The sequence below is a fragment of the Cynara cardunculus genome (assembly GCF_001531365.2).
Source record: "Cynara cardunculus var. scolymus isolate 2C chromosome LG 1, CcrdV1, whole genome shotgun sequence".
NCBI classification, from domain to species: domain Eukaryota; kingdom Viridiplantae; phylum Streptophyta; class Magnoliopsida; order Asterales; family Asteraceae; genus Cynara; species Cynara cardunculus.
The window spans coordinates 29,187,500-29,192,431 of record NC_037528.1 but is presented as its reverse complement, the minus strand read 5'-3'; the positions used below and the strand labels follow the sequence as shown (position 1 = coordinate 29,192,431).

The 4,932-nt window shown below is 33.4% G+C and overlaps 1 pseudogene; it reads right to left on the bottom strand.

Annotated features, from left to right (window-relative positions):
• Positions 1-2,755: 2,755 nt before the first annotated feature.
• On the bottom strand, positions 2,756-3,377 carry LOC112527737 (annotated as a pseudogene).
• Positions 3,378-4,932: the final 1,555 nt, after the last annotated feature.

Genomic DNA, 4,932 nt, shown 5'->3' with positions numbered 1-4,932 from the left:
ATTTTGAAATGAAGGGGCATGCTGTTTGGCCTTCGGATGCTGCTTGCATGTTATACTTTTTTCATGTTTTTCAGAAAGCATGAATTAGAGAAAAGAAATGGTGTTATCTGTTCTCTCCATTTTTTGAGTTTTCAAAAACCTTTTCTACAAGTTTCACGGAAAAACAAGTTTTGACTTGACTTGAAGGGCATATTCTTGTTATGAAAATTGATGTATTGACGATTGCTTTCTAATTTTGCCAGTTTCTTTCACCAAAACAAAGTAAATGTAAATGGGAAGTATGCAAATCCGTTGTTACGGCATCAAGTGCACTTCTTCTGTTCTCATCATAAACTCTATTTTGAAAAAAAGACTGCGTTTGGTGGTCTTGAATTGCTTGCCAGTATTTCTTAATTGTAGCTTAATATTTCCCCGTGAAGATTGTTAGGAACAAACACATGTGCAGGATTGGTCGTGAAGACAATGGTGGATACAAGTGAAGATTCGTAAGCTTGGATAGTTTAGTTTTACATTTTGAATTCGAGAAAATTCTGGGCTTGAAAGTTGGTAATAGAGCAGAGGTGTCCTTTCGCCTAATATATATTTTTCTAAGTGTATAAGATTTATATATGGTGATTTCTCATTTACATTTTTAAACTTTGATGAAATTTGAATGATTGGGTTATACCGGTTACCACCATGCCAATGATCCATTCGCCTAATGTTTGAATAGGCAGTGTATAAGATGAAAGTAGGAGATATGAAAGTTGAGGTGGCACATTTACCAAGGCATATGCTAGAAAATATGAGGGAGCAGTGTAGGATATTGTTACATGTGTTTCAGTTAGAGTTCATATAAAGCCCTTTCAAGCCTAGGCTTTGGGTTATTAAAAAGTTTGATTAAGTTTTGAAGCCAAGTGTTCAGGCTTGGGCCTTTTTATGCAACTAAGGGGTCGTTTGGTTAACGGAATTCGAAGGAATTTGAATGACAAATTCCGTTGACCAAATTTCAATTCTTTTGTTTGGTTCATTTCTTGAAATCGATGAAATCTTTCAAATTCTATTCAATTTCACAAATTAATGAATTCATCATTACTTGACATAATTGAAGGAAATGAATTCCATCACCACCTACCATGACTATGCTACTATTGTTCGTCATGCCCTACCTCTGACCCCCCACCACCACACAACTATTGTCGCCCCAACCCACCCTACCTACCTCATCACTATCTCCACTACTATTGTTACCTTCACAACCACCAATCACCCCATCTTACCCCAACCTACCACTGAACACCATGCCACTATTTTTGTCCTCATACTTACACTCCCAGGCCCTACCCACCCGACCACTATCTCACTGCTATTATCATCACAACTACCACCGCTCCACCTATTCCTACCGACCATCAAATTTAATTCTAATTTCTTTAAAGTCAAATATCTTTGAGGGATTCTAATTCTATCAAATTCCATTATGTGAACCAAACACCCCCTAAAAGTTTCGATTATTTGGTTTAGGAAAACGGGTTTATAACCTTGAATATGTAGGTTGTAAACCTTTTCAGAGTAGTGTATGACAATTGACAAGATGAAAATTTTCCAAATTAAAAGAACAAAGGACAATAACATTGTGCTCTTATCTTCAAAATTTTGGCAAAAACTGTTTAACGAAGTGCCTACCACATGACCGGATTTAGCATGGTTGGTTTTGTCATTAGAATTCACGACTTCAAACGTTGTTCTTTGCATATATGGACATTGGAGAAGCAATATTCATAAACTTTATAAAGGTTTGGAGTTTCGAGTAGAAATAGATGGATACACAAATGGACTTAGGCTCGAGAATGGTCATCAAAGCCCAATAGTAACCATGGAATCGATATTACAAGGGAGATGAGATGATTAGCTCCATATATTTTTTTTTTAGGTGTTATTAACGATATTTGTAATTTTTTTAATATAAAATGAGTGAGATATCTTTCCACATATGTTCTTTGCTAAAGTTAATTATGAAGAGTTCTATTTTTAATATATATATATATATATATATATATATAAGGACAAAAATACCAGGAGGTCCTAGGTTCAAATCCAAGGAGAAATAAAAATCTCCTTGTGGCCACGGAGGTTCAAATGCGGTGATTCCGAGCTATCTGCAAAGCAGATGGTCGCCTTGGGATTAGTCAGCTCGCATAGCGGGTTGGATATCCAGGTTAATAAAAAAAAACATGCACACTTTCAAGCATCATGATCATGCTTAACCCGATCGATATAGGACTGCACAACTTTGGGATATACTTGTTTGAGACTGGGCTTTGTCATCTTTAATTTAGAGTATGTGTAGACGCAATGAATTGCCAAAAAGAACAAATTTTGACCCTCTCGAGCACGGTTTCACCCTTCATATCCAAAATCCCGGTGTTTGGTTCTCCATTACTAGTCCATCTATTTTAGCGACTATAAAGATACAATTATTATTCAAAAAACGAACTTTCCCATATAAAAAACAATTAGCATTAAATAAATGAAAGAACAATAGAAATAAAAATAAATAAAATGATGGTGTTACTGATAGAACGTTAAAAAATTTGATTAGGTTTATGTTCTATTATTGTCTAATAAATTATGTGTAGGATTATGTTATAAGTATCAAAATTTGAGAGAATTTTAGTTCAACAAAACAGATATTCCAAATTATAGTCAAATATTTAAAGAAAATTCATAGTTACAGACTGTATTTATGAAGTAAAACTCAAAGAAGACGATCTCTTTACCAATGTCCAACCGAATCAATGCTTTCTTGTTGATGATGTATTTGTGTCTGAATTGAGTTTGGTGAAAACGGCAGAGCAAACGGCTGATCGGAAGCCGTTACGAATGGTGGTTGAGACATGATACTCGGAGCAGAAGACGAATAAACGTTTTCGTAAGGCAACCCATTGGTTGCATTATGTTGTTGTTGTTGTTCGATGCATTGCTGTTGTTTAGGTACATTATTATTATTATTATTAACCTTATCCCCTTCTAATTCTCGATACTTGAGAAGATACTGTTTGAGCGGGTCCACATATTCCTCGAACCCCAATGTCGTGATTGCCCAAATTATATCATCACCATTGATCGTTTTTCGCTTCTCTTGTTGGCATTTATCCGAGGCTTCCCCCGTAATGAAGCTGATGAATTCCGAGACGCATTCTTGAACCGTTTCTTTTGCATCTTTCGAGATTTTCCCGTTTGCCGGAATCACCTTTTTCATGATCCTGCCGACATTTGCTATAGGTAGGAATCGATCCTGTTCTTTGTTGTTGTTGCTGCTATTGTTGTTGTCATTGTTATTGTTTTTCGAACTGAGGGGTTTCTTGGCTTCTTTTTCCATGTCTCCCATCTTCCATGTCTTCATGAAAAGGATCACATTTTGTTTTGTTTGGTATTTAGATTACATTTGAAAGAGATTAAATGGCACCAAATGCAATAAAATAGGCAACTGAAAAGGGTGACCAAAGGGATCGGGTTTTCCGTACCACTTTAGACCATGGGACTCGCTCCCAACATAATAATGTCATTTTACTATTCTTATAGTTTGTAGTTTTTATTTTGTGTCAGTTCATAACATAAAATATCGGTCTTAACCGTAAGTTTGGTTTGATACTTTTAGAGTTAACTACAAATTTGGTTCATGTAATTTAACAAAAATAACGTTTTTCATCCCTATACTTTTGAAGTTATAAGATGACCATCATGATTTGTAAAAAACGTTCTGATTTGGTCTCTTTTTTTAACAGCCGTTAAAAAATTCAGTTAAATGATGAGCATTTTCATCCTTCTATAATTTATTTTGTCTTTTAGTCAATCAAAAACCACAGGAACCAAAATCATAAAATCGATTCTGATTAGGTAAAAAACAAAAAAAAAATCGATAAAATGCCTCTCATTTAACGGGATTTTTAACAACCGTTAGGAGGGACTAAATCCGGATTCGTAAACCACAATGGTCACCTTGTAATTTCAAAGCCGTAGGGACGAAAAGTGTTGTTTTCAACAAACGACAAGGACCGTAACATATTTTGTTTGACCAAGTTGGAAACCCTGTTCAATTTGGTATATTTGGTTGATTTGAAACGATTTGGTCTTCTACATGCTTTGCCTTTTGTTTTTGATGTTTGAAGTCGTGGATGTATAGTACAGGAATTTGGTTGAACTCAATACTTCCTACTTCCTACATACAAACAAATGCTCAAATAAACTCATTCGGTTTCTAAAAATTTCAAACCGCTGAGCCAAACTGATATTATCCCAAACTGATATTATCCCAAACTAACTATAGAAGTTATGTTTGACGACTATAAGTTAACGTATTCTTTAAACTTATTAAAATAGTCTCGTTTATTTTGCCATAACTTAGTTTTTTAAACGTTTCTTAAACCAAAGTTTTAATAGATTTCATGAGTTTTTTTTTCCTTTCAATTATGCTCCTAGTATTTAGTCAAGAGATGTAAATGAATCCCCACTTTTTATATTGTTGTTTATTGTTACATTAGTATTATTTAAGGAAAAGTCTAAAAAACCCAATGGATTCTAGTGTTTAAAATAATTAAGTTCTTGAACATTTTTTTTGGAACAAATAAGTCATTGGATATTCCAAACCTATTAAATAACTTCTTGAACTTTCTAAAACATGTTAGATTCATTCTTATTAACTAACAGAATTGGTTAATATGGTAAAATAATGAAAAAAAAAATCTAAAAAAACGAATGGACTTTCATATTTTGCACGATTAAATCCCTGAATTTTTTTTTGAACCAAAAAACTACTTACATCTATAAAATAAAACAAATATACCAAAAAAGTATTTGCATTTTAAAAAAATTACTTATATTTAAAAAAATTATTAATGAAATTTATTTTAATTAAAAATAAAAAACTATTAAAAAACTATTTAAAAAAAA